The sequence below is a fragment of the Rhamphochromis longiceps genome, linkage group LG1, assembly GCF_057381845.1.
Source record: "Rhamphochromis longiceps isolate RC_006_pf linkage group LG1, R_longiceps_female_GT1.1, whole genome shotgun sequence".
Lineage (NCBI taxonomy): Eukaryota > Metazoa > Chordata > Actinopteri > Cichliformes > Cichlidae > Rhamphochromis > Rhamphochromis longiceps.
In genome coordinates, this window is record NC_140557.1 from 26,925,302 (window position 1) to 26,945,202 (window position 19,901).

Sequence of the window (19,901 nt, forward strand, 5' to 3'; positions counted from 1 at the left end):
AACACATTAACAAGAAAATTCTGAGTAAAACCAAAGTTACTTTCCCTAGTAACTAGTTACTTTGAAAGTAACGAGTAACTTGAAGTAACTGAGTTACTTTTGAGAGAAGTAACTAGTAATGTAACTAAGTTACTATTTTAAAGTAACTTACCCAACACTGCTTACAACAATATTGCCATAAGATTAGTGACATTGGTGCTAATCTGACTTCTGTCCTAGTTTCACCATTCATGTTTCACATGTTAGCCTAATATTCCTAGAACACCAGATTTACTGATGAAAGCAGTTTAAAAAATGCCCTGACTGTGTTATCAGAATAAAGCTCTTGCAAACAGCTGTGTGTCTGTATCTCAGTATCTGTCTCGCGTTGTGCACTGAAGTGTAACCAAAGCAAAAGAGAATCTATAGAGAGAGGACCTTTACAAAATATCTTATTTTCTTGAAAACACAAATGCATGTGCCTGCTAGTGCATATTGTTTAAACACTACACAACAGTGTGCATAGAAACAGTAGGCTGCGTGTGGGTGTGTACATTCATCTGAGTTTATGTATGCACATCAGAGCTGCCATGGCTAGACATTACCTTCTCCTGACAATGCAATTAAAGCTCTGGTGCTGCATGTAACCTTCTATTTACTGTCCAGGGAGACCAATAAATTGACCCCATATTTGTCACAATAAAGGAGCCATCAGACTCAAGGAAGTGGGCATGTGTGTTTGAATCTTGATTCGGAGCAGCTGTCCAATTAAACTGATAAGGTGGATATGCACCCAAGGCAGTAACATGCCACCATTTCTGGGAGAGAACAACACAATGTTCCTTAAATGACACTGAGTCCAAAGTCACACTCTCCAGTAGCAAGGTTTATGTAATACCTGTAAAAATGTGTCTATTTTAATGTCTCCATAGCATTTAATTAAAATATCCACTAAGCATCAACTAATGTGCATAAAGACAACAAAGCACTTGTCCAGCTATGATCTCATAACTGTACCATAGGCAGTGCAGACTGTGGGTATTTGGAAAGGAAAACACATGCAACCCAATTTGCAAAGGATTTAACTTTTGTTTGTTTTTTTAACTGTTGATGAAAGTCTTGTTGTTTCAATGTTATTCCATCAATTGAGTCCACAAGTGACTGATTGAGGGTTAAAAGTTGCCAACTAGACTTGGTAGAGTTATCCATCTACACGAAAAATAAATGACCATGCGTGTAATGCAGAAAATATTGATTGATTGATTGATTGATTGATTGGTAATTTATTTCAACATGTGAACAATATACAAGTACATTTAGAAAAGAAATGAGAGAAAAAAAATATACTATACAAATTACATACAAAAAAACATTCTGATTAATTTACATGTTGAAAGGGAGTGGGAAGAAGTATACACTTATTTAATCCCACCCCTGTCCCATAAATTATCAGTGAATATTTAGTCAGCTTCCTTACTGATATAATTTGTAATAAAAATAGTGAACAGATTTCTGATATACTATATACTATAATATCACATCATGAATTTTTTGTTTGTTTGTTTTTAAATAGAGACATTCACTTAATTTAAATATTTTCCTTTTCTTTATAGATCGAGAAGATCATATTTTTATAACTCTTTTTGAACAGTTTTATGTTTGGACATTGCTTTAATTCCATATTCAGTTTGTTCCATAGTTTCACTCCTTGAACAGAAACACAAAAGCCTTTTCTTGTAGTACGTACCTTCATTGTTTTGAAGTTACAAAAACCCCTTAAATTATAACTTCCTTCTTTCAAAAAAAACATACTCTGAATATTACCTGGCAGTTCTTTATTTTTTGCTTTGAATAGAATTTGTGCTGTTTGGAATTTCACTATATCGTCAATTTTCAATATTTCAGACTGCAAAAATAGTGAGTTTGTATGTTCCCTATAACCTGCATTGTGGATGATTCGAATTGCTTTCTTTTGAAGAGTAAAAAGTGAATGTAATGTGGTTTTATAGTTATTGCCCCAGACCTCTGCACAATAGCTTAAGTATGGTGAAACCAGTGAACAGTAGAGAATATGAAGTGATGTTCTGTTGAATACCTGTTTTGCCTTGTTTAGTACTGCAATGCTTCGTGATACTTTGGAATGAATATATCTTACGTGAGCTCTCCAGTTAAGTTTTTCATCTATTATTACCCCCAGAAATTTATTTTCACTGACTCTTTCAATATCAACACCATTTATTTGAATCTTTGCATTAGTATTTAAACTACTATTTCCAAATAACATAAGTTTAGATTTATTCAAATTTAATGATAATTTGTTTTTATCAAGCCAGAACTTCACTTTACTTATTTCATTAGTCATATCCTCCAATAAATTCTGCAGATCATCACCAGAGCAAAAAATGTTTGTATCGTCAGCAAAGAGAACCACTTTTAATACTTTGGACACTTTACAGATGTCGTTAATGTACAAGTTGAAGAATTTTGGACCCAAAACTGACCCTTGGGGTACACCACAAGCAATGTCCATACATAAGGAGCAACCACCATTTATTTTCACAAACTGCTTTCTGTCACTTAAATAACTCCGGACCCAATCTAAAACTACCCCTCTGACACCATAACGTTCCAGTTTTCTTATTAATATATCATGATCTATAGTGTCAAATGCCTTTGTCAAGTCTATGAATAACCCAGCCACATATTGCTTTTTGTCTATGGAATTTGTGATGTATTCTATTGAATCTAATAGTGCCGATGATGTTGATCTGCTTGATCGGAATCCGTACTGACTCTCAGTGAGTAGTTTATGTTTATCTATAAATTTTTCCAGTCTGTTTTTAAACAGTTTTTCAAGAACTTTTGAGAATTGAGGTAGTAAAGAGACAGGCCTGTAGTTTGTGAAATGGTGTTTGTTTCCAGATTTGTATAGAGGTATAACTTTTGCTATTTTCATTCTGTCTGGAAATCGACCAGTTTGAAATGATAAATTACAGATGTATGTAAATGGTTTTATAATAGCCTCAATGACTCTTTTAACCACTATCATATCAATATCATTACAATCCAAAGATTTGTGATTTTTACATTTTTTGACAATTTCAAGAACTTCATTTTCATCAACGGCTGTGAGAAACATAGAATATGGATTTCTGTCAATCAGTGTATCGGGTTTTTCCTGTGCTTTCCCAGGATCAGTGATTGTTCTTGCTAAATTTGGTCCAGCAGTTACAAAGAATTCATTGAGACTATTTGCCACAACATCCATATTGTATTCTTCATGGTCATTACAAATGAAATACTTGGGATAGTTCTTTTGTCCAGTCCCACATTTTATAACACTGTTCAGGATTTCCCATAATCTTTTATTATTATTTCTATTTATATCTAATTGCTTCTTATAGTATTCCTTTTTACTAAATCTAAGTATATTAGTTAACCTATTTTTATATCTTTTGTATCTGATTTCAGCATCTTTAGTTCTCGTTCTTAAGAACTCTCTGTATAGAGCATTTTTCTTTATACATGCATTTTGCAGACCTTTTGTTATCCATGGACAGTCCATATATTTCTGTTTCCTACTATATTGCTTTATTGGACAGTTGGTATTGTACAGTAATGTAAATATTCTAAGGAATTTATTATAAGCACTATTAACGTCCTGTTCCTGATATACTTCACCCCAGTTTTCCTTCAATAAATCTTTTTTAAATGCATTCATTCTTTCTTCTGTTCTTACTCGTCTGTACTCTTTTTTACTGTCCATTTTATTGATCTTGTAATTCCTATCATAGATTGTAAAAATTGGAAGATGGTCACTTATGTCGTTAATCAGGAGTCCACTTACAGTCTTATTTTCAATGTCATTTGCAAAAATGTTGTCTATGAGAGTTGCACAATGTGATGTAATCCTGGTAGGTCTAGTAATTTTAGGGAATAGATTCATACAGTGCATTGTGTTTATAAATTCCTCAGTGGTTTTATGTTTATTTGGGTTTAGCAAATCAATATTGAAGACTCCACAAATGAAAACTTTTTTGCGAGCTATTTCAATAAATGTTTCTTCTATCCAGTCTTTAAATGTCTCAATACTACTACCTGGAGCTCTGTATATACAGCTAATGATTACATTTTTACTTTTTTCTTTACAAATTTCAACTGTAATACATTCTAGTACATTATCAATCACCATCGTCATCTTTTCCACCACATTAAATTTCAAGGATTTGTCCACATACAAGGCCACTCCTCCTCCTCCTTTGTTTCGCCTAGTTATAAATGTGAATTCATAACCCTCCAGTTCAAAGTCTGTTCCTTTTTCCATATTGATCCAAGTTTCTGATAAGGCAATGACACTAAATGGATGTGAAAACTGGTTAAGATATTCTTTGATATGACTAAAATTAGCATAGAGACTTCTACAGTTAAAGTGGATAATTGATAATTTATTCTCAGTTTTAATCCTCTGATTGTAGTCTTTATTTGTATAGTAGCAGCAATTGTTATTGTTAGATGAGAAAAAGTTGTTGTCTGGATCTATTTCATATTCCAAGTCGTGTGTATTGTGATCCATATAGTTAAATGTTTTCAGTTCCAATTGATCATATTCTGCAACTGTCTGACTGATGCAGCTGATTCTTCCAGATGTATCTGAGTTCTTCCTTCCAGTGTGTGTCATAAGTGAGTGTGTGGTTGTCTGTTACCTTGTTTGCCGTCCAGATCGTGTTGCTCACTGATATTTTTCGAGATCCGCCATATTTTTAATGGTCAGAACTTTGGCTTCCTCTGGTGATCCGTTTAGTTTAATGAATATTTTGCAGTTCGTCGTCCAAGTGCCTTGGATTTTTCCCAGCTTCTTAAGGTGTCGCGCTTTTTTGGCTATTTCAGCGTTGTGTTTGGTTAGATGTTCATTGATAAAGACATTAGATCCTTTTAATTTTCTTCCTTGTTTCAGCAGCGTAATCTTGTGCTTTCGATTTACAAACCTTAATATAATAGCCGGTATGTTGCCGTTCCTCCTGGGAAGAGGGTGGCATGCTTCGACAGAGTTACAGTCCAGGGCAATCCCTTTGGACCGCAGGAAAGCAGCCACCTGTTGTTCCGTGGAGCTAATGTCAAGCTCTCCAGGTTCCTCATTGCTGTCAGCGGTCACCGCCTGAGCGTATGACCGGGGTTTAATATGGAGCCCAGTGATGATGACGTCGTTTATCCTGGAGTATTGTTCCAGGTCAGCGACCTTACTTTCCAGGTATGCAATCTTTTTATCTTTTTCGGCATTTTGGATGCGGAGGAGCTTTACCTCCTCCACAATTTCAATGATATTTTTCTGCTGCAACCTGATAGTAGAAATTTCCTCCATTATGAAGTCAAGGGACTTTTTAATGTCCTCGACTTCCTCAGCTGTCGGTGTCCTCTTCGGCCCCATTTTATCTGGTTACCCTGGTAGCAGGTTCAGTCAGCTGATTCCTCAGTCAGCTGTTAGCCTGGTAACGCGTTGGCTAGCCTGCAATTACCTCGTTAACTCCGTTAGTCCAGTCCAATATCCTGTATCAAAGTCGTAATCCAGACAGGGTTGTACCAAAAGTTCCAACAATGTGAGTAGTCTTTGCTCCAGAAATTGATGGCCAAATTTCAAAAATCCACAGGACACGATCAAAACACAACTTCCAAACAAATGGCAAACAGGAAGTGAAACAAATGGCAAATGGCAAATAGATGATGTTATCTTCTTAACTAAATCCAGAACCTGATTTCGCAAGCTATTTATATCCCACACCAGACTGAGTTACTTGCAATACTGCACTTTTTTTAAAAAGTAGAGCAACAGACAAAAAGAACAATACATCAATCTTTAAACAAAACTTGTCAGTCTTAACCTTTTCAAACATTTTTCTTTTCCTTGTGTAGGGACTCTGGGACAGAGATTGTTTTTGGGAAAGAAAAATTCAAACGTTGTTTCACTTTTACTACTTTTACTTCACTTTTCAGGGTGAAAATTCATATGGGGTTTGGGTACCAATCTCTACTCATTGCTGTAAAAATAACCTTATATGGACTTCTGTTGTGACAGATGTGACCATAAAGAGATGCACATGGTCAGTGATCATTTAGAATCATAATTAGTTTAAATTAAGGGACAAAAAACCATTTCACACTTTATTAACCATCAGCAGCTCGACTTGTTGAAGCTAGTCAGGTTTTGAATCAAGTGGTCACAGTAAATTCTTGCATGCATGGATACATGTCTGAAATAGAAAATGATTATGTAGGATTATGTATTTTTTGTTTGTTTGTTTGCTTTTTTAGCTGTCCAACTGTTGCCTTCATGACTGCAATTGATCATCAGATTTCTGTTCTTAGTTCACAGGAGTTCCCTGAAATTTAACAGGTTGTGCATTCTGAAATGTTCTTCTCAGGATTATTATAGTGAACAAAACTGAACTAAAAATTAAAACTAGATGAAGATGAAAAATAGCATTCTAGTTAACTGAAATAAAAAAAAGAAAAGTAAAAAAAAATTGTCAACATGGAAAACTAGCTAAAATAAAAATCCATCCATTCACTTCCGCTTATCCTTTTCAGGGTCGCGGGGGGCGCTGGAGCCTATCCCAGCTGTCATAGGGCAAGAGGCGGGGTACACCCTGGACAGGTCGCCAGTCTGTCGCAAGGCTAACACAAGGCTAAAAATAAAAAATATCAAAGAAAATATGCGTATTTGTATTTTTAGTATTTGTTAAATTTGGTCAAATGTTTTAGCTTACCTTGCCTGTGGCTTTCATAGACATGCTTATTGAGTGGTGTCAAAAAAGATGTGAGTCAGCTGTTTTGTGTTGTAATATCTGCACTAATATTCTTAAATCTTACCTCTGGCATATGCCCAGTGTACAATAATGTAACTAAAACTAACACTGAAACTAATAACAACTGAACTGAAATGAACATTTCTAAAAAAAATACAAGACAAACTGAAAAGAGCACGCTGACTCTAGAAACTAACTGTATCCAAACTGAATTTAAAAAAGGAAAAATGCCAAAACAACACAAACATACACACAAAAAGCAACCAACCTGCCAACGCGCCCAGCAACTAACCAAACAAATAAGCCAATAAAAAAGCTAGTTACAAAAATTATTAAATCTTTATTAACTGATTCTTTTGCTTTACCTCTTTTACAAAAACTATGCTGTTAGTTACTAATATCCTCTGTACATTATACCAATGACTCTGGCATCAGATCCTTCTGTTCTCTCAGAAATGTTCCCAAGTTGAAATAACTATATTTACAAAGTTTTACAAAGACGTATTATAATAATTAAACTCATTTACATACTTACTTACATCTACACTTAAACACCTCAGAATATGCTACACGTTGATGATTAGATGGGCTATTCTGCATCTAATTACACAACACTGGCATTAAATTAACATTAAAAAATATTTAGAGTTAAAATATTAAACTCAAACTACCTATTCATAATAGATTGTATAATCTACAATTATTCAGCTGTGCTCCTTAAATGCAGTAGAATATCTCCAAATGGCTGGAAAGAAAATTGAAATGCTATTTCTTGTGTGCACCAGTAATGGCATGTTGACATGAACATAACGCATTGAAATATAAACAAACAGTTAGTTTCAAATTTTAAAAAAAGTAATTGACCATGAAAACATAATCATAATAGTCCTAAAAATAACTTTTGTACACAAGGGTTAAAGACAACAGCTGTACAAGGATTTGGTCTAATTTTACAGGTAAAGCTCACAGAAAAATGTTAAGCAACCAGATGTTTCATTTAGGATTATATCTGGTTAATTTCAACAACGTCCATTCACTTTCTCCAGCTGTTTTTAAACCTTGGCCAAGATTAAAGATTTTTACATGGTACATGTTTCAGAATGAGAATGGTGACAAACTGACTGAATCAAATAACTTCTACTTATATTTTCAGCTTTCCAAGAAATTTAGATCATTCCACACAGGAAAATGTTCTTCACTCACATCTTTCAAAAGGTTTGATTATTTCATTTGTGTACTTAAAAAATGCAGAGGATATTTGACTACAAAAAAGGTCATGGAATGCATCTCAAGGAAGACTTCATTGAATTATATAGCGGCAGTATAGAATACACAACTATATATTTATAGTGAAATATAGTATCACATGGATGTCCAGGAGTAATGCTTTGCAATTTGCACCTGGTTACCACTATAGTAGGTGGTCTCAGGAGGGGGTAGATTGGGGTTTTGACCTTTGTGTGATATTATTTTGACAAGTATGATGACATTTTGAAATAGATAGTGTGAAAAGGTTGTTCAGCTGCAGTGCTGATGTGTATATAGCAAGTTTTGGCGCCTGTTAACCAAGAAAACCACAAAAAAAATTAAGAAGACATTTTTTTCCAAATAATTTTGCCACTATAAAGATAATGAGATTTTTTTTTGTCATTTCTTTTTTATAAGAGATAGATAGATGCTAAGATAGATGTTAATTTGAGCTAATACATTTTAAATTAAGAATTTTGTTCTGTGCTAGATATGTATAAACTACAAGTTTATACAAAATAAATGCAAAAAACCTGAGAAACATAATATAAAAACATGATTTTCTAAAAACCACAAAAAAAGCTAAGAAAAATCAGAATCTGTGACTGACATCATTCCACTTTATCCTAGTTTTTGACACTGTATTATAAAGGGAATTTCCGCAGTCTCAGCACATGAGTTTTTTCTGCTATTCATATTCTGACACAACTCAGAGACAGACAGAAGCACAGCACTATTCTCAAACTATTTTTCTACACAACTGGGTAGGAATATACAAAGGTATCATCACTCCTGAGTACATGTAGGTTAAGGTCTAGACTTGCCCGTCAATGTGATTTATGAGAGGTTGAACATTTACACCTTGGCTTTCCCTTACTGTCTGACCAAGTCATTCATCAGGCTCCGGATAATGAATGGACTTGTTCTTTGCGCTGGAGCTAACAAGACGGTTGGGTCCTTAGAGTTCAGTAAAACGAGATTACAACCAGTGGTCAAGCGCAGGAAAAGGGAGCAACTCCTTCTGGAGTTGGAACAGGAGCAATAAGCTGCTCTGTTTGTGCGTGCGTGTGTGTGTGCGTGTTTTTTGGGGGGGGGATGATGAAGGCAGCATTATTGTGTTTCTTGCAAAATTATAGTCTCCAAAATGGCGATGCAAAATGAGAAGTTACTAGTTTTAGAAGAAAGAATTATGGTCATAGATGAAAGATGAATTAGAGTGCAAAGAACAACATACACTGTTGAAAATAACCAGTCCTCCACTTTATTGATTTCTATAGGCTTACAGTATTTCATTATTTATTTCATACGTTTTCACTTGATCTCCTCCTGAGGGAGGTCAGTGGTGGCAAACCGTGAACCTGTTGCAAAAGAAGATTGTCTTGTTGTCTTAATGGTCTTGTTTATTCTGCCGGTATTCCTTCTGAGGAGGCGCAACATAAAGATGTCTGTTCTCCAGTTTGCAGGTCCAGTGTATCAGATTAACCTGAGATTTGTGGTCATTTTACAAAAGCTAAACACCTAAAATAATCTGTAAACTAAGCCTGATATAAATATGCAAGGTAATTATTTGTGACTTTTTAACACAGACGTATGTCAAAAAAGGGCACAAATAATACCAATTAATAATGGTAACAGAGACCCAGAGATGTAGAAATACAAAAATAAAAATGAAATAATAAAAATGGATAAAATAAAAGATGATATTGCACAATATACATATGAGGGAGACTTGTCAAAAGGAAATAAAAGGCAAACCATCAAGGGATTAGCTGTATGTGTGATTCTTTTTATTTCCATTCTTTCTGAAATGTAAGTAAATGACTAATAAAAATTCTCAGCATTGATTTCAGTTGAAAACATATATGTAAAAATGTTATCTGAAATGACCACAATGAAAAATATTTTAATAGGTTGCTGAGTTATACTACACACAGTTTATCCATATATCCATTTTCTTAAATGCTTATCCACTGGTATATCTAACTACCCAAGATACAGAGGGTACACCTGGATACACCCAGTCCATTACAGGGCTAATAAAGAAACAACCATCCACACTCACATCTACATCCATTGTTAATATAGAATCACTAATTAACCAAACATGCTTGGACTGTGGAAATAAAGCAGAACACCAGAAGAACACCTCAAACATATAACCATTTAACTGTGAGGCAATTGTTAATTGTTGCATAACCATGCTGTCCAAGTAATATAGCATAATATAATATGTGTTTACACATTCATGCTAATATTTGTCAGTCTTATAATTGCACTCCTGCTTTGGAAACACTTTACAATATAACCTGTATCCTTGTATCTTCTTTCTCACTTTTTCTTGTTTTATCGGGGCATGATTAAATAGACAGGTATCCATTACCTTAACTCAGAGCAATTCACACTTGCCCCGGGCTATATGTCACAGCTGATAATATATACAAAGCCCTATGAATCTGCCTTCTTGAAACCCCCCATGCCCTTTATCTGCCAATCCCATGACTTTCATTGGCTGACTTGAAGGATGATATCCCTAATGTTCATGACAAATTAATCCACAGGGGAAAGCCAATGACAGTGATCTGCCAGTGGGTCATCCCTTTGGCTAAATCTGTCATTTCACATTTGCAAGGATGCATGTGCAGGACTGCATAACTAAGCAGCATATTTGTGTAACCTGAATGGAGCGGCTGGTGTCAGTACATACATACAGACACCCTATAAGGATTCAAATCCCTGAGAAGAAACGTAATTGGGTCTGATCCAGAATGCTACAGCAAGACAGGGATTGGAAAGAAAGATCACATTTCTCTTTATTGGCTTCTCTTCATTGGCTCCCTGTTTAATCCAGAGTTGAATTTAAAATCTTGCTCCTTACATACAAGGTCTTGAATAAACAGGCCCCATCTTATCTTAATGACTTTATAGTACCAAATCAGCCCATTAGAACACTCTTGCACTGCATGCAGGCTTACTTAGTATTTAAAAGTAAAATGGGAATAAGAAATAAAGATTTTTGAATGACAAGCAGCAGTGAACCTACAAAGGCTGCACAAGTTCTGTGCTTGTAATACAAGTTCATGGATACCCATGAAATTCATGTTACAGTATTTGGATGAACAGATGTGAAACTAATTGCCATGCAAACAAACATAATGGAATCTATGAGTTAAATGACAATGTGTTAAAAATGTACAGTCTGCACTAAAGTAGATGGATAGATTAACCCTCATTTATTCATATCAGTTTTAACACGTTAACACGTTTGGCATTTACTTCTTCATCAACATTGATTCAAATGTTGACTATGAGATGTTTTGCAAGTTAAAAAGGAACATATGAAATACAATGATAAAATGCTAATCAATTGATTAATTTTCTCACCTGCTTACCCAAGCCATTGTTACTTTGTTAGTGAGAGCTTATCTGGGTGAGATGCAGGGTACATCATGGCGAGTTTGCCAGTCTACCACAGTGCAAGCACAAAAAGACAGACAACCATTCATGCTCACATCAATGCTAGAATCCAATCTAAAATCACTATTTAACTTAACATATATTATCATGGAAGTCAGCCCACACAGACACAGGTGGACCTTTTCTGAATTCTAATGCAGAAACTGTCCTGCAGAGAGGTGACAGTCCTAACTAATGAACCACTCTTCTTCTCTTCCCCCACCCCTCCACACTAGATACATTTATGACCCTAAAAATCCCCTAAGATGAGCAGCAGAAAACCTATTACCAATGATAAAGGCGCTGTATTTTGCCGTATAGCACAAAAAATTGGTATGGTGCCAATAATATTTTTACTTGTTTGAAAGTTATATATAATCTGTGTTCCCAGGGGATGTGAACAAGCAAAAAGTGTGCTGAATGTTGAGTACTTCAACAGCCTTTTTGAAATATACAGACACAGATGAAAGCTCAGAGTGCATTTGGCCCCATATACTGTACCGTATGTTGACAGCAGACAACAAACATACTTGCCTGAGTATTGCAAAGCCGCATGTTTGTATGGAGAAACTGTTAGGACAAACTGCACTGTCAGTCCTTGAAATTAACGCATCAGAGAAACCATGTAATGCAATTTGTATGACTTCTAAGCAAAGCTAGTGGAAGTGAGTGGGCCTAAAAACAGTTCTAGTGAGTCTGATTCCAGCTGCGCCACACTACGCATTTCTTTTCACACATTTGAATTCAAACAAGGTCCCAGAAAAGTGGATTGCTCAGACCTTGCAGAAGAGCTCCTGTTTTTCTCTGAATGTATTCAATTTGAGTTTGTTGCTGGCAATATTATAGGGCAAGTGAATGCTGGAGAAATTAACTAATGTTGGGTACACTCTTTGATTTAAAACAAATTTGCCACAAAACATTGTTTACTAATAATAAACTATTTTTAAGGGCAAAGGGTGATGGATTTATTCTTGGCATTAAGATATTTCCTGCTTATCCAGTGGATGTGCTCTTGGTATAGCCAAGAGTCATAATGAGCAGGATAGAAACACTGTGCTGTGTTATCACTTTAAGAGCTACCATTGGCTCAAGTAGATATGCTGGCACAGGTGGAAACTGGGTAGGTGGCATAAAGCTTTAACAAGCAACAGAGAGCACAGCAGTTGGTGTAGCAAGGATGTTTTTGGGATTGATTGTGGGTTGTGTACACAGTGATCAGCTGATAACAGCACGTTCTTCCTGAACAAATATAATGTTCCGTGGAATTAAGGAAAGTCCAGCTGTCATTTGGCAAAAAGCAAAAGCTCTAGAGTTTATTAAACCACAAAACTGATGCAACTTTAAGCTGATGAAAAAAATCTGTCTGATTTGTTTTGCACTCACTTAATATTGCACTATTTGTTATCAAAATATTCACAATAGCTATGCAAAATATGAACTGTGGTAAGTTCTTGCATCTTTTGTCCTGTTTAAATCGTTTAATACCCTCTTACATCACCCATTCACCTATTTTGTCTTTCAAGGTTTTGCATGTTAAATGATAATATTTCATGTTTATTTTTGTATGTTAAAACAAAAGAAGTTTTGTTGCCAGACTATGCATGTGAGTTCCCCCGTTAATCAGGGCATTAACGTTGTATATCTCGTATGTTCAGAATCTGGCTGCTCACTCATTGAGCAGTACTACAAGCATGGATTGGTTTTGAACTTAGCTTTCAGGATTAATTATTCAGTGCATTTTTGATGGACCTCTGAAACTGTTTCCCCTGTTGCAATATTAATTGCCTTGCCAAAATGTATTACAGATTTATTTTCAATCATTGAAGGGTGTCACCCACCCCCAACTGAAAATAGGGAATGCAAACAGAGTAAGGAAAGTAAGGAGATTACTGACCTAATGATTGTGATTTCAAGAGATGGATGATCGAAGTGTCAACAGATTTGTGCATTTGTGCTAGTGCCCATAAACATAGACATTTTTCTCTTTCTTTCTCTCTCCCTCTGCTGTCCTTAGGCTATTGTGGTATCAAGAACACAAAGCATAAAATACATTTTAACCCAAGTGGCAGCCATTTGAAAACTCATTTTGTGCTCTCTATTGTTCTTAATGCCTGCCTTTTGTGAATAGATTAAGACTTGTTTACCTTGTTTACCCTTATTTTTCTTAAGACATTGCCTTTTTGGACATTTGGATGTAGAGTGATAAAGGAATAAATTATAGTTGGATTACAGACAAAAAAAAACTGAACAGATGTTCCTATTAAACTAGCAGTTTTCATGAGATGCATTTAGATTACAAAAAAGTTAGTCCAAAATTTAGAGAGTAGATTTGGAAGTTGTTAGTGAAACCTTGTCTCCTCAGGGAGGTCATTCCAAGCCTTTGCAGATTTGATAGCGAAGCAAGGTCACCCTGAGTTTTTAAATTAGATTTGGGTACAGCAAAGAGTGACCTTCCTGATGATCTCAAGCAACAACCGTTGGCTCATAGGTACTTAAAAGCTCAGTGATATAGCTGGGAGCCAGACCAGCAAGTGTGTTAAACATGAATAGTTGAATCTTAAAATCAACCCTGAACTGAAGATGCAGCCAGTGTAGCTCAGCTAAAATATGTGCAATATGCTCTCTCCTGCTGGGAATAAGGCTTTGAGCACCAGGGTTCTGTACTGATTTAAAGCAGGTCAGGTTATGTTTTCACATGCAGTGTGTAATGAGATACAGTTATACAGACACTGCAAATAAAATCTTAATTGTTTCTTGAGCTTGATTTAGTGAAACACGAAACACATAAAAAATAAACAAAAAGGCAGTGTTTTAGGAATCTTGAGTGAAATATGTCACGTCACACAGAAATTTCTGTAGTATATGTAGATACTATAGGATGGCTAGTTAGACCCAGTGTGGCTCATTACTCAAAGAAACTGCATTATACATTACATTTCACTTTTTTTTAAAGTAATGTATTAAATTACTTAATTACTCTCTAGAGAAACAAATTTATAACATGTCCTCCATTGTCACATGATTACCATTTAACAATATAAACAATTATTCCACTATTGTAGAAACATGTGCAGGTAAAAATGGAGGCTACTATCCTGCAAGGCCTACTGCTCATCACTGCTTTTGTTAACTCATGCAACGTTCGTGGTAACAGACGTGTGCATATCAACAATGGTTAATATATCGAGTGCAGTAGAGAGTACGACCATGCAGCGTTTAAAGCATGGAAGTACTGACCTTACTTTGAGTTTGATTCTGTAAAAAGTGACAAAAACAATAGCGTACGCTGTACACTGTGTGGGAAGCAAACAAATTTTTACAGCTAAAAAACCCCTAAACTTCCAATCAAGTACTGAGCACGCTGCCATGAAATTCACAGAGAAACCCCCAGATCCCAGACATTGACATTACCCAGACACTGACACACCTGCACCAGGGCAAACCTCCACCTGCTCCACTCCTGCTAAACAGGTGAAAATAGATTTAGGAGCGATAGGACTTAGTACCGCTGAATCTTTGATTTTATTTATTTTCTGCTGTTTTACTTGAATCTATTTGAAAGCGTGAGTGTAAACACAAAAAGTTATTTTATTTTATATGCTGGAATGTTCAAAATAGGTTTAAATTGTCAACAATTTCTTCAAGTCAATGGCTGTTGTATATAATTTAATTTTTGCTTGATGCAATCTGCATAAAGTTAAAAGACTAAAACTAATAAAACAATTTTTAAAAAGAGCCTTTTTCATTTGATTACATTTTATATGATGGATTATGCATAAAAAAATAGAATTGGACTGAAAGGTCTATTGCTTTATTACCTATTCAGCTTGTGTATCATGTTTTTAAAAAATAACTAAGTAACTAATTACTTTTGAAAATAAGTAATCAGTAAAGTAATGGGATTACTCTCCAAAAGTTGATTCTGTTCATCTGGACGTAGCGTTTTGTGGGAGAAACGTTTCGTCACTCATCCAAGTGACTTCTTCAGTCTCTGCTGACTGCACGTTTCCCCGATCTTATAAACAGTACATTTGCATAATGACTGAACCCAACCCAGTGAAGGAACAATGGGCTGACTAAAACCCGCTGACCAAAACCCACTGATCAATGGCCATGAGTACCATTCACAGAGAGTTGGAGAATGGCTGCAATCGCAGCATTGTAAGATGGTGGCAGATGTACCCTTAGGCCCCCTCCTCGATTCAGAGATGGTCTTTCCATTTTCACGTGAATGGCCTCTTTGACTCTGCGCTGCGCTCAAACCAGCGTTCCTCCCCGTCCACGATGTGTACATCCTCATCATTGAAAGAGTGTCCACTGGCCTGTAGGTGTGAATAGACTGCCGAGTCCTGGCCTGACGAGGTAGCTCTTCTGTGTTGTGCCATCCGCTTCGCCAGAGGTTGTTTTGTTTCCCCGATGCATAAATCCTGGGAATCCTCCTGGCACTTAACAGTGTGCACTATGTTACTCTGTTTGTGTCGGTGGACCAATTTTTGGCACAGCGTGTTTTGGAGTTTAAAAGCCACAGAGACCCGGTGTTTAGAAAAAATGTGTCTCAACTGCTCCGATACTCCTGACACGTACGGGATCACTACAGGTTTTCGCTTAGGCCGTGGTTGTCCTTCTCTCCTGGATCGGCTGGAGCTTTCTTTTGGCGTATTCCCAGCTTTGACAAAAGTAAAGCTGGGATAACCACATTTACTCAGGGCCTTCTTGATGTGCAGTTCTTCTGCTTCCCTGGCCGCTGTGTCAGTGGGGATGGTGTTCGCTCTGTGTTGTAGCGTACTGATGACACCCAGTTTGTGCTCCAGTGGATGATGAGAGTCAAACCTTAAATACTGATCTGTATGTGTAGGTTCACGGTACACATCAGCTTTTAGATGTCCCCCATTACTGATGGAAATCTCACAGTCTAAGAAGGCTACCTGCCACTTTTCATATTCTCCCTGGTAATTTGATGTGTTGGTCCACCGAGTTAATGTGATCCGTGAAAACGTCCTGAGATTTGATTTTCACCTAGGTGTCATCCACATATCTGAATCAATGGCTTGGTGGTGTTCCAGGGTAAAGCCCTCTTTTCCACTTCTTCCATGTACAGTAATTAATTACAATGGCCACGATGCGTGAAACTGGGGAGCCCATGGCACACCCATGTTTCTGCCTGTAGAACTGACCCTTGTATGTGAAGTAGGTGGAATGAAGACACAGTTCCAAAAGCAAACACACTTGGTCAATGCTGAGAGTGGTCCTGTTGCTGAGGTTGGGGTCATCCTGTAATCTCATCCTGTAATCTACCTCCAACGCTTCCGTGACTGGGATGCAAGTGAAGAGAGATGTAACGTCGTACGAGACCATGGTTTCATCTGCCTCCATAATGACATCTCTCACCTTCTCAACAGAATCCAAAGTGTTCTGGATGTGGTGCTCAGAGCTGCCTACCAATGGGTTGAGGATTGAAGCCAGAAACTTGGAGATGTTATAGGTGACCGAGTTGATCATACAGACAATCGGTCTTAACAGTAGCACTGCCAGGCTTCTACCTTTCTACCTTTAAAACCCGGAGAGCAGCCAAATGGCTGGTAGGCTTTTAGCTAAGCTTTAGCTTCAGCCAAGTGGAAGCTAAATTGGCTAGTCATTCATATGTAAATTAGGTTGTTACCTGGGAATTCTGGAGGGAGGGGAGTGGGGGTGTGTGATTGAGGGGGTGGGGGAGCTGCTAAAAGCTGTGAACTTCCTTTTGTGTTTCATCTTGATGCATTCTCAATCATCCAGGGAAATAAATCTCCAAAAGTCACCAACTTGGAGTGTTTCAGTTTGCCATCTTAGGGAGAAATCAACACACATGGGTGTATGTCCTTTGTTGCTGAGATTTATTGATAAAAACAGTACAAAAAACCAACCATTTGTACACATATTTACAAATGGCCTGCTGAGTGGTGCACGGAGCATGTTCATTGGTTCATAGACCTCCCTGAACTAATGGCATTTATTGCAATTGTCATCTTGCGGGGGGTTAACAGGGTTCCATCTCTAAATGACTGCTGGTCAGCAAACCTGGGAAACCTACAGATAATTGGAACTATGGCACGAAACCGCTTCCAAGACATCATGCAACACCTACGCTTTGATGACAAGTCCACCCGCAGTGATCGAGCAAAGACTGATAAGTTCGCTGCAATTTCCAGTGTGTGGGGATCATTTGTCACCAACTGCATCACGTGCTACAACCCTGGTCTATATATCACCGTTGATGAACAGCTTTTCCCATCAAAGACTCGGTGCTGTTTCCTGCAGTATATTGCAAGTAAACCTGACAAGTTTGGGATCAAGTTTTGGGTGGCTTGCGACCTAAAATCCAAGTACATTTGCAATGTCTTCCCATATCTTGGCAAGGACCCCAATCGTCCCACTGGGGAGAGACTTTCTGAAAATGTAGTAATGAGGCTGATGGAACCATTCCTAGACAAGGGCAGACATGTTACCACGGACAATTTTTTCACATCGCTTTCACTTGCGCAAAAACTTCTTAGACGGAAAACCACCATCCTCGGCACAGTCAACAAGATTCGCAGGAAAATTCCTCAATCCACTAGACAGACATCTAGACAGACACTCCCTCCAGAATTCCCAGGTAACAACCAAATTTACATATGAATGACTAGCCAATTTAGCTTCCACTTCGCTGAAGCTAAAGCCTAGCTAAAAGCCATTTGGCTGCTCTCCGGGTTTTAAAGGTAGAAAAGCCAAATGGCTGCTCTCCGGGAGTTTAAGTGCACCCTGTTTATGTAACCATACAGACTTGGTGTAGAATCCCCTGGGTATAGCCTGTGTTATGAGGTCTGGTCAATAGCCTTGTCTTGTTCTAACTGCTTCAGACAGTCTATCACCCTCTTCCTGTAACCACTTCCTGGGTCTCGTTTCAGGGGCTCATAAGTATTTTCATCACTGAGTAGTGACAAATTTTCTCATGATAGTCTTTCTGGTTTAGCAATACTGTGCACCTACCCTTGTCTGCCGGAAGGATGATAATGTTGTTGTCATTACTAAGTGATGTGAGTGCCTTCCTCTCCTCCATGGTGATGTTGGATGCTGGGGGCTTTGCATTGCTGAGACAGGCCAAAACTTTCATCCATAGTTGCTCTGCTTCCACTTCTGACTTGTTTCTGTGGCTATCAGTTCCTCTAGTGGGATTTGTCTCAGTGTGACAGCAAAATTCAACCCTTTAGCAAGGATGTTTTTCTCTGTTTGGGTGAGCTTTCTGTCAGACAAATTCTTCACCCACTTGTCCACATCCTCGGCATTGCATCCTTCTCTCTTCTGGCCACTGAGGAAACTCTCCGTATTTTGCGGTGGTTTCCGATGTACAACAAGTAAGTCAAACTTCCTTTGTTGCCTGGTCTTCTGGTCTTAGACTTTTTCTGTTGTGCTAGACGAGCCTTCTCAGTAAAGTCAAACACCTTTTTAAAAGTATTCTCATCTAGAAGATTTTAGCATGTCGATGGTAAAATTTGTTTGCCTCACCCGTTCATTAAGCAACTGGTGCTGTGCCTTCTGGAGGATTTTTGTTGCCCGGAAGCCTTTAACTGAAGAGCTCATTTGCAAACTTTGAGGAGTAATCCTGTTTTAGGGGACCTAAGGGTACATCTTTCGCCATCTTACAATGCTGTGATTGCAGCCATTCCCCAACTCTCTGTGAATGGTACTCATGGCGATTGATCAGTGGGCTTTGATCAGTGGCTGTTGATCAATGGTCATGAGAATTTGCATAATTAAGGAACTGACCTCCCAGCCCATTGTTCCTTCACTGGGTTGGTTTCGGTCATTATGCAAATGTACTGTTTATAAGATTGGGGAAACCTGCAGTCAGCTGAGACTGAAGAAGTCACTTGGATGAGTGACGAAACGTTTCTCCCACAAAACGCTACGTCCGGATGAACAGAATCAACTTTTGGAGATTTACTCACCTGGATGATTGAGCATGCATCATAACGGGGTTACTGTTTTGGAGAGGTAATCAGTAATCAATTACTAATTACGTTTTTCAAGTAACTTGACCAACACTGGTGTATGTGTATATATATATATATATATATATATATATATATATATATATATATATATATATATATGATCGATGTAGCGGTTCCGAATGACAGCAATATCAGGAAGAAGGAACACGAGAAGCTGGAGAAATACCAAGGGCTCAGAGAAGAGCTCGAGAGGATGTGGAGGGTGAAGGTAACGGTGGTCCCCGTGGTAATCGGAGCACTAGGTGCGGTGACTCCCAAGCTAGGCGAGTGGCTCCAGCAGATCCCGGGAATAACATCGGAGATCTCTGTCCAGAAGAGCGCAGTCCTGGGAACAGCTAAGATACTGCGCAGGACCCTCAAGCTCCCAGGCCTCTGGTAGAGGACCCGAGCT